Genomic DNA, 12,025 nt, shown 5'->3' with positions numbered 1-12,025 from the left:
AAAAAAGAGGGAAACAAAACAAATGCATTACATTCTTCTAAACCGATTTTATGGATTTTAAAAGTAATAGAGATAGTAACAAAAAACTGCTGTTCTGAGCTAAAGTATCTTCTTGCTAGCATTATTTGCTTGTGAATACAATAGAAAAATATCAGTTTAAGAATGCTACCGCTCACTTTGTTCTGTAGAAATAGAAATGATGCTGTATATTACAAAATAATTTTAAAGTACATTAAAATGCCATGAGACATTTACAGTAACATTCATCACAGGACTATTAATACTTGGGAATATTTGAAACCCCTTAAAGTGTGAACTTTTCTCAGTTTCCCGATACTTAACCAATGAACTCTGCTGAAAGTTAACATAGCTATGTGAACTTTATATTTAGAAAACAATACCACTTTTTCATTCAGTTTGCTAACTGTGGCAAGAGTCTGTATTACTATGGACCTACTTAATTCACTGCAGAAGTAGGCTGGGTGGCAGCTCCTTTAACCTTGCAGGTTCACCTGTGCCTCCCTTGCCCTAACTGGCTGAGGGGCTTGTGGCAGTGACTTGGTCATGTCTCTTGACAGCAAAATAGTGTCTGCTTAAAAGAGTGCTTGCTGAGGCATCCTGAGACAGCTAAACTGGCTTTCTGAGGGTTAAACCTGGTTTTCTGCTGCTTATCTATGAATTGCAGAACACTTATAACCAGAAGAAGGAGTGTAAAAGGAAGCCGTTGTAGTTAAGCATTTCCTGTATTTTGTTAATGCATTTTGTCATAGCTTAAAGCCAGCTTCATTAGCAATGGCACAGCTAAAATTAATCATATAAGGAAAATGCAAAGATTTGTACTGCTATTTATTAGTCACATAAGGAAATTTTGTAGTATAGTACTATAATTGGTTGCAAGCCAACACCTAGCTCAAAAAAATCTATAAATTTGCTGGTGCATCTGGAAATTGGCTGAAGGAAAGCAGCGTGGTAATGTAAACTACCATTGTGAAAAAGAAGCCGCAGACCTGGAATCAGCGGAGCCATGGGTCCTGAGAAGCTCAAAAACTGATTACCGGGGTCCTTCCTGGTACCCCTTAGGACAGCATAGATTGGGGAAGCTTGACTTCGCTGGATTTTGAGAGGCTTATCGTATACTGGGCATAAAAGGAGACTCCCGATAAGTTGCCGACTCAGAGATTTACTATCTGTCTTTGCTGTGTTGTTAAGCTTTGCGTAATTATGTGTTTGCTAGATCAATAAACCTCTCTTACCTTTTCACCCTGACCACTCTCTCAATCCCAGACAAACCCACTGCAGGCAGCTGGGACAGGGGCCCTGGGGGATCTTCTGTGTGTTGCTGACTGGCTGGAAGGCAAGAACAGCGCTATATTTAAAACTGCAGTTTTCTCCTCCCTGCCAATTAGAACTAAGTGGCAGGGCCCCTCTGCCAATCAGCGGAGGTGAAGGGGGGTGCGCAGGGAAATCTGCAAGAGTAAAGGAGCTGCCACACACCCCACTTCCACTGTGAATTCAGTAGGTCCCTATGTATTACACATAGTTAGCTTTCATTTCACTGACCACATTTTTTTGTCATGTTTAAATCTAAAGGGAAATAAACCTAGATCCCTTCAATGCAGTTTGCCTAGAGAAGTCTGTATCCTTCACCAAATAAGGCTCCCCACATTTCCTCAGGTTAAGAATCCTGTCTGGGGCAGGAAGAGCACCAAGGCAGATGTCTGGGAAGATATACTTATTGATCACTTGCAAGACTACTATGGAATGCTAGCTGTGAGCTAAAGTTTTTCTGTCCAGCTGAAAACACTTGGGAACTCTTGTAGAGTTTCTATCGCCTAGATAGAATGGAGGATCCAAATCAGGACATATGTGCCTTCCTTTGTGAGTATCTGCCTCTTTTCCCCTGCATACATTATTGCTACTTTACACTAGACAGACTTAATACATTCATGTTTAATAACATAATTATGTTATTAAATGCAATTGCTTTTATTAAAAACATCAAATCCTCAAAACATGAAAAAGAAAAAGTTAAGTGTTTTATAATTTTAAATTCATTTGCATGCATTTACTTGCTAGGGCTTCAAGGGACGTTTCAAATATGTTTACTGTGATTTAGATGGAAGAGGATATTTACTGTATTTTAGCTGGATACCTAATTATTACACACCCTGTTTCTAAAGTTTAAGAGCTATGAAAGAAATGGTTCAGTGAAGTATACCATCAATTCATAACAGAGATATAGTTCATTATTTACTAATATATATACCAGGTCACCTCATTACAAGATAAGTTAATGAATGTATTTATCTGACATTAAAAAGTAACTGTTTTGTCTCTTGTTTCTTTCCATCTTAATGATCTGCCTTATACCTCCAGTAGTTCTTTCTATTTAAGTCCCCTTCTCCTGATGTTTATTTTCCCTTCCACTGAATTAAAGTGCCACTCATTAATCTCTGACTTTTCCTTGACATTTCTTTTTGTCTGTCACTTTCAGTTACCCAGTTTCTGGATCATGCTCCATTAAGTCTGAGGAAATCAGCTTAAAAAACAGTAAGATCACATCTCTGCTTTAAAGCTTCAGGCACTCTGTGGCAGAGCTGAACTTTACAATTCTTTTAAAGTTTTTTTCAAAGAATGCCAAAATTGGGTTCAGAGCTGACAAGTTTTGATTTCTTTTCTAAAACATCACTGCCTCTGCTTGATGTTGCTATTGCTTATATCAGTGGTGTTCAACCTCCAGCCTATGGGTCAAATCCAGCCCACTAAGATGTGTCATCCATCTTGCAGGAGCCTGGATATTTGGCAGCAGAGAGAGGTGGCAATTAATGCTGCCACTGCTCCCCCGCTGCCAAATTTCCATGCCCTGTGGTCCAGATGATGTGGCCCTATGTGCAACTCACTCTGGTGTACACACAGGGCCAAGCCATGCAGTGATCCCAGTCTGGATCAAGCCCACAGACCAATTCTGTGCATGGACTGATTCACCTATCCTGCAGCCTGGAGAGTGTAGGTGTCACTGGCTTATATTAATGTCAGTACAATGAAAGGAAAAGGTACAGTATCACTAATATGCAGTAGCAGATTGCTGAGGCAGAAAGGAGGACATGAAAAATACATTATATTTGTTTGCTACTTTGATTCTACTTTCTTCCCCTTATTGTTGTAGCCATGAGCCTACACAATTGTTAAAGAATACACATGATTAATTGGTATTATAGCTAGCAACTCAGTAAATTGATTTTAAATATTTCACTAAAGGTATTTCTTCAGAGGGGCTCATGTCAGCCACTGGCCCCTGAGATGCAGGCAAAGAGTACGGGGATCTTGTCAGAGTTCTTCCACATACTCAGATGCTGAATGTTATTATCTGCCCAATTTTCAGAAGCAAAGGACTAGATCCGACTGTGCTGGAGCATGGAACTGCAGACATGGTTTTGGGTTTTTTTTCAATTACCAAGTATGCAGGCTGCTAATTCACCTGGAGATTCAGAGTTGGATCTTGGTGGTATGATGATTCTGAGTTGGCCTGGCTGGAGATTGGTTAGTGCTACTACTGCAGTTTTGGTAGCCAAGCTGCAGCTAGCAGACATTATTATTATAAATATATATGAACACAATTGGGGATTTTTAAAAAGAGTTTAACTGAATCAGTAGGCAGAGATGGATTTAAGGCATATCTGGGACCTTTTCCTGGGAGTGATATACTAGTCTGAAATGCAGCATCAGAAAGTATAACAAGGAGTCCCCAGGCATCCACAGGATGACAGGGTCAGAAGGCGTGAGAACTGGAGAAAACCTAAACTTGTCCCATGATAAGGAGGGTCAGTAATTTTGCATAAAAACCATACTGGACAGCAAAGTTATTCAAGGATATGGAGTACACCCCACAACATGGAAGTTTGAGTGATGTTAGAGTCAGAAATTTTAACTGTCTAGAAACAAATATAAGTGCTGGCACCTTCTAGGCAATCCAGGGTGCTTAGAGAAGTTACATTTTTTGGTGCAATAAATGTTCATGGCTGAAGAACATGTTTAAAATGGCCACTTGTGCACAATTTAGCCCTTGTTTAAACCAAGTATTAAATGAAGGCGCTTTAGTGCAGAGCACCTTAGGGAACCTGTGTACTGGTTTCTTGTGAGGGTTAATTTCAGGCAACTTCACCCGCATCCCAGCACCTGTGCTGGGCTGTCACAGAGAGAAACAGTCTCCTCCTTGTGCAGTGGGAGAGGAAGGGAGAAGGGGAATGGGAAGAAGGAAGTGGGTCAGGGAAGGCAGCCAGGGCTGTTGTCAAGGTGCTTGCATCAGAGCTGGGGGGGGGGGTCTGAGCCCCACTGCCTCATGGGCCTAGGCTGGATCTCTCTCAAGACCCCATCAGGGGTAGCAGGGCCAGGCCTGTATGGTGGGGGTGGGGGCTTGGATTTCTCCCTGACTTCCCCAGCTCCTAGCGTGGCAGCCAAGACTGGTGTCAAGGTGTTCATGCTGGGAGTTGGGGTGTGGGAGAACCTGAGCTGCCATACCATGAGGCCCAGCCAAGCCACCCCTGCTGGGGTCTTGAAGGGGAGTCAGCCCAGGTCTGAGAGGAATGTGGATCAAATCCCCTCCAACCCCAGCAGCCACAAATGCTGTTAGCCAGGCCACAAGGAAGTCTGTGGCTTCAGGAAGCCTGGCAGATCACCCCGACTGCTCACAGGATCATTTTGCCAGGTGTCGGCTGGCTCTGCACACTGTCCTGTTCCCCCCTCCAATAAAGCATCCCCTACAGGGGGTAATCCCAGGGAGAGAGAATGCTCCCCGGGGGGGGAGGGGGAAGGGGAGACCCACCAGGCAGAGCCAGTAGACAGCTGGCAAAATTGCAATACATGGGATGGGGGTACCCTGGACCGGGGAACTTGCCAGGAGGCAGGGGGCACTGTGAGGTGTGCAATAGTGCCTCCTGCCTCCTGGCCCTTGCCAGCACATGGAGGTTCTGAGCCCCCACCCTCCAATGCCAAACATCTGTTAAGTTTGATTGTGCTGTGACTTCAAGTGCTTAGCATAAAGCTCAAAAGTTCTAGTGTGATCAGAAGTGCCTTCCAATCACTTGTGTAAGTGCCCCTAGTTCCCTCACAGACTGGAGCTGGAAATGACCATAGGGGAAAGATAGGAAATGGAGTCGTGACCTCCAATGGCCAATGCAAGTTGGAACCAATCTCATCACCAGCCCCTCAGCCCTCACACAAGAAGACAGTGAAGCCACAGTAATGGACCAGAACCAGATTAAGAGTGGTAGTGGGTGAGGGCCTTCTGACAACCCTAAAAAAGTATGTGAAGATATGTGAATATTACACACCCTGGAAGACTAAGTCCTAGATAATTTTCAAATGAGTTAATACATTTATGGTCTAATCAAGCCACATCCTTTACATTTTATTAGTTTTTATTCATGTCCAGGGCTACTACCAACATCCTCCAATAAAACAAGTAATAGGCTTTAAGTTTTCATAAATTTGATTATATTAACATTTCTTCTGCAAGGGCCATTAAAAACATGTGCTTTCACAATTTTAAAAGTTTATACTGCAACCAATATTCTGTATTAAAAGCTACCAGTATATGCATGGCTAAAATGTTTGGTAGGGGCAGTTATAGTATTAACTTTCTCGTGTAAACATGTCACGCCTTAATTTCCAATTTTTTTTTAAATGTCTGTCTTGAGAATATAGAAGATGAAAAAAATCAAATGTTTTTAGCATTGGAATGGTAGGAAGAGGTAAGTAACAATGTTAGTCTGAACTCAGGCAGGAGGTATAACCTTTCAGAGATCATGGTCTATTTTATCAGATGCCAGAAATATAAGTCCAGATGCTACAAATGGAAGTTCAACATTCCAGGTCAGATTAGATAATTTAATGGTCCCTTCTGGCCTTAACCTCTGAAAATCTTTACACTTTTCTGCAGAATTATGATTTTAAATGTAATAGGCAACAGCCTCGTCATCAGGTGCTACAAATGGAAATCTCCACACCTATGAAAGCTTATGCTTCTGAATGAGTTTCTCTCTAAGGGCCTTTGTCCACATTTGCAAAGCACCAAATACTGTAGCATATACAGCAGCAACATGCATATCAGTCCTCAGAAAATGGCAGTGGCATGCTTTTGAAATTAAACACCTCAAAGGTGTTTTAGTTCAAAAGTGTACTGCTGCAATTTTCTGCTCACTGACATATGCACTTCACTGCTTATGCAACTGCACATGACACAGCACAGTGCACATCAGCTTGCATGCAGAGCAGACTCAATTAATCAAGTCTGCTCTGACCTGCCAGATCTCCAGCGCATTCTGGGGTGGAAAGGTATGTGTATAAATGCCCTAAGGTGCCATCCTGCCCTGACATCTAGAATTGTATCAAAATTGAAATATTAAAAGACTCTGGATAGGTCTGCTTAGAAGAACAGGTAATGATGTATTAAAATCACAATTCTGCAATCAACAGGCACGTACTAGCACTGTATATTCTTGCCTTGATTTCTTCAGTTCTTGCCGTGATTGCCCTCAATGATTATTTTTCCTAAATATTTAAATTTCTCTACCTTTTCTACATTGTCATTCCCTATCCTTAACTTCCTATGATCTTGATATTTATTTCTGGATGTGATCATGCATTTATTCTTTCTGAAACTGATAGCAAACCCAGCTTCTTTGGCATTTGACTCTATTATATCTGTATTGTTTTGTACCATTTCCATTTCCTCTCTTCCTAGGCAGATATCATCTGTGTCCACAAAGCTCATGCAGCCCATTCAGCTGCAGGCCTTTTCCTTTCCAGGCAAAAGTTATAGTGCTAATACGTACCTATTGAACCTGAATAAAACAAAATAATGGCATCAAGGAAAATCTCACAAAAGCTTAAAATTCAGCTTTAATGGCATTTTTAAACCTGCTCTGGGAGCTGGGGAGGGGGGCACTTTAATTAGAGTGGCTCCAAAAGCCACTGTAATTAAAGCACCTGTAGTGTCTCATGTATCAGTGTCCCTGCACTTCAAAATGGCAGTGGGGGCACTTGAACTAAAGCTTATCAAATGAGCTTTAGTTCAAGTGCCCCCACCACCATTTTGAAGTGCAGGGACACTGATACACAAGACACAGAGTTTGGTTGGACTGCACTAATTAACATGCTCCAGCAGACTCAATTAATCAAGTTTGATCCGATGCACTGTAATTACAGAGCATCAGAGCAACCTCCAAGCATGTAAAGAGGCACCCTAAAGTATAATTTTTCAATCTGTTCTTTTACATGGATGTGATTCCTGGGTGCTAACAAAGAAAAATGCAGAAAGGCTCCAAAAGTTTGAAAACAAAGTATTCAGCAAAATATTTGGTGCAGTAAAAGAAAACACAATATGAAAGAGAAGACATAATCAAGAGCTTGTGGACCTCTACAAAAGATCTGAATTCTTCAGCAAGATGAGAGCACAAAGAATAAAATGGAAAGGGTATATTGTGAGAACTGACAACAGAAAGCATGAGAGGCAGATTTTGGAAGTTGAGGTGGAGGGTATATGACCTTGAGGAAGACCAAGGAAACAACAGGAAGATTACCTAAAAACTGAAGGGATAGGCAAGGATACAACAAGGTAGAAGGAGATTGCACAAGGTGAGACAAAATGGAAGACTATAGTTAAGTAGTTATAGGCCCTTGAGGCCTGTGATACCAGACAGAGAGAGGGAGAGAGAACTTGAAAATCAAGTGTAAACATTTCATAGAGTTTAAGCCATAATGAATCATTAAAGTGTCTAATGTGGCCTCTTCTATATGTAGGTTACAGCTAGATTTCCACATTTAAAGCCAGAATCACTGCTGCTGTAAAACAATAAAATGTCATGGATCCAGGCCAGTTTAAAGTAGTTGAGAGTCTCATACTATACATTTGTAACATCAAGCTAATCGTAAAGCAAATACTTGGTATTATTTGCACTGTAATACACAAGCATTTTAGGACTTCCTGGGATAATTTTAGGTTGCATGTTGTAGAAGGGTATTGTTTACCAGTCACAGGGGGAGAAAAAGGATTGAAAGTGAAGCTATTTAAGAAAAATGCTGAAAATGAACTAATGAAATATAAAATTGTGTTTATTTACAGAAAAAATTCTTAGTAGTCAGGTTAAAAATTGCAAAATTATCAATGTAACAGCATCTATGAGAAATTCCACTTTACATGAGGGATTAAATGATGTATCTCTTAAAATATGCCATGCATTTTTCAAAAGGGATGTCCTGTTCAACAGAAAGATAATCACTTAAAATATCAGTCACTTGTTTGCCAAGTTTCATCATTTTGCTAGTGGTTGATATTATCATTATGTTGTTTATGGTATGGAACTTCACTTTCCAATATTGCTGAAAGGTTGTCTCAAAAGGAAAAAAAAAAAAAAGAAGGAAAAGTCTACAAGCAGTGAAAAAAAATCCATTCTGCCAGTCAACACGGATTGTTTAATCTCAGCTGAAAGAAGATGTGAGAGAAAAGTCTTTATTTTATCTTATGATTACTTTGCCCTAAATCCTTGTCTGGAAGCAAAAGTAAAATTCAAAGGAGCAGGATGAAAAATAAAACGAATTGCCCAATGAGATATTGAGTAATGAAATAAAAGCTGATGGGAGAAAAGACTGATAAATGTAATAATATTTCACTGTCTTCTTAAGGCTTCCTGAACTTAACTGGTAAACATTGTAAACTCAATCACAAAGATCAATCAATGATTAAAATGTATCTCCTTTTCCATGTAAAAATCCTATTTCTACTGACAAGCATTAAAAATGGTAGGAAAAATTATTTTGGAATGTCAGATACAGGGGAAGTAGAGTTTAAAAAATTCCCTTTAAACATTCTGTAATGACTTGCATTGAACCAGGTGGCAATCTAGGGTAAAAATCTGAGCTCTGCTGAAGTCACTGAAGTCAATTCCATTCTTAATGTTGAGCTGCATTTTCAACCACTAACTGATGGCTAGAAAATACTTCAACAAGTAAGTAATCAGGTAGGCAATAACCACACAAATACTGAACTTAAAAACCATTGCTTGAACTTGTTACTTCCTCTGTTGGAACATGCATTTGATAACTGTATTTTACTTGTGCAATTTAGGCATAATTTTAATTAGGAATAAATCAAATCATATTTCCCCAAATTTTGGCACTCTGAATTGCCTACACAGTAGGTGCATCTACACATTCATTAATGTGACTTGCTTAATGAAGTAGTAACTAAATGTGCAGTAGCTATAGTTACTGTACAGTAGCATCAGTTAATGCCTTTTAGTGATGCCACTGCACAATAGCTTAATAATATTGCACCGTAGTGTTTTAGCACTGTCCATGCTGTGACGTGCTACTGCACAGTGTAATTAGGCTACTTCACATTAAGCATCTTGGGTAGAAGTGCCCAGTTTACAGCAGTTTCTGTACATTTAAAGACACTGAATTAATTGAATAATTCTCTGTAAGCATGTTTCAGATAAGAATTACAGCTAAATTGTCTTCCACCAGTTACTCATGATTGGCAAAATATGGCATAAACAGTAAAACTGTGGTAAAATTTCACATGTTCCATTATACGACAACACTTCTTTATAGATATATAAGTATAAAAATACTCCATTTTTCTTGGATAAGACATGAGAACTGTGCATGGTCTTATATAAAGACTATCTGAACTTTAGAGATTGTTCTTCCTCCCTCCATATTAGTGTCTACCAGCTTGAGTGTCTTGTCCAAGAGCAGTATTTCCACCAGGGATGCATTAACTTGCAGGACTTTCAATTGGCAGGTTAGCAAAGACAGAAGCCTTTCTTTTTGGGAATTTAGCCCCATTCCAAAACAATTCCGGAACTGATTCTTCTGTCTACATTGTTTCTGTTTTAATTATTTCTAATCTTGTTTACTACTGAAATTACTATTCTCTAGACTCCAGTTCTGCAAGTAAATTTATGCTTGTGACCTGTTCCTGATGTAAAGTTCAATGGGATAACTACTGAATTCTGCAGGCTAGTCATCTGGTTACTGGATTGAGCCACATTTATGATTCCAGAATGATGTAAAAAATTACTGCTATTCCAAGAAAAAAGGACCATATTACCCTCATATCTCATTAGTTTAATTACACATTTTATCATTTCAGAGTCTAATTTAATACAAGACTGGATTTTCCAGGTTCAATGGCAATTTACCTCACTAAAAGTCAGTGTCATCATTTTGGCCTTTTTCTTCTGAAAACATCTTGCCAATATGACTATTCTGCAATAAAGACGAATCAGAGTTTGCTGTTGTTACATTTGTGTACACATATGTGTGCAAAATGAGTACATCTGAAGGGTAATGGAGCTTACAAGCCATACAACACATGATGCATTAGTGCCAGTAGAGTGCAAAATAACTGGTCATTGTCTGTAAGAACAACTAGGACAACTCTTGCATTGTTTTTGTTTGTTTGTTTAAGTCAGGGGTCAATATATAAATATATACAGTGTGCCAAATAAAGTTATTTAGTTCTTTTTAAACACATTGTGAAAGAAAGCACATACATTTCCAGAATAATTACATGCCTGTAAAATTCAAATGGGATACATTCAAAAAAAGAAACAAATATACAAACAAACATAACCCCCAACATTGTCCTTATATAGTTTTTACCTAAAACCAAAAGAAGATCACCAGTATTTCTCTCCAAGACAGGTGATGAAAGAAAACTATTGTTTGGACTCTCCAAATGAAAAAGAGAGATAGTCAAAGTTCTTTTCCGATTGGATTCAAATTGATCCCTAAATACTATGCCAGGGATTGTTAACTGAGGGTGGCAAAAAAAAATATATAGAATTTCCATGGTTATTTAATTGAAATTTGAGATAGCAATGAGGAGTTGATAGAAATTTCTTTTTTTTTTAATTTTCCCGAAACAAGACAATGACGAGCATGCATGGTCATGAGACAATGGTATAGCTGCTAAAAATTGCTGCAACCATCCATTCTGACTCACCTCAGCATATAAATAACCCCAGGTCATGTAGTCTTACATTCACCTGAACTTTTATACCTTCTCCCAATTTTGCCCCAGATCTCTTCCACCTCTCTCTCCTTTACATACACAAGCACTGCCATATCATGGGAAGCAACAACTAAGGAGAACTGAATAAGTGTGAATGAAATTGAACAAGAAAGAGTATTTCAACTGAAATATCTCATTGAAAACAGTCTTCAGATATATTCGGTATACAGACAGATTTCAGGAAGTGTTGGGGGAGACGGTTGGATTGTTGCAGATATACATATTTATCATTCTTCCAAATTGTGCTCTGCTTTTATTTACACTCTGTGCAGCCCAGTGATTTTAATGGATACTACGATTTGCATATACAAAAGCGAGAAAACGTGGTCCTCTTCTCTTTATCAACTATGGAGCTACTTGAGTGCTAATTATTTCATATATCTGGCTTTTATCTTGGCTTTAGCTCTTTTATTCACAGTTAATCATAAGTTCAGGTACATTTCAGAACAAGTTCAATATGTATCAGCTATTACTGTGGAAATGACAGAGCAACCTGACAAATCACAAGCAGATTCCACATTTCAAAGACAATCCCACACCAGCATGCCTTCGCACATCAGGTTCTGAGTCTGCCAACTCTCAGCTCTTTAGAAAGTAACACAAAAAAATTGGATCAAATTCAGACATCAAGGAAGTGATCCAAGTTTTTCAACAGATTTTTGGCAGCTCTTATTATATGATAAAATCCTTTTTCCTTTTTGGGGCCTTATAGTATTGTTTGGAGTCCAAGTTTTGGATCATATTCCAGATCTTAGTGGCAATCTCTGTGGTCTGGAGACAGCCAAAAATGGTGACTTTTTCATGATGAGAGTACAGGCAGAATGAGCGCACTCATGTTGTACGGTCATGAGATTGCGGTACACGGTATTTATGACATTTTGTTCTAAAAAGCAGTGAAACTGATGAAGTGATTGGAAAATCTCATAATGGGCCCAAACTAGGAAA

Source organism: Crocodylus siamensis, chromosome 2 (genome assembly GCF_052110815.1).
Source record: "Crocodylus siamensis isolate JL-2025a chromosome 2, ASM5211081v1, whole genome shotgun sequence".
NCBI classification, from domain to species: Eukaryota; Metazoa; Chordata; order Crocodylia; family Crocodylidae; genus Crocodylus; species Crocodylus siamensis.
This window is presented reverse-complemented; position numbering follows the sequence as displayed.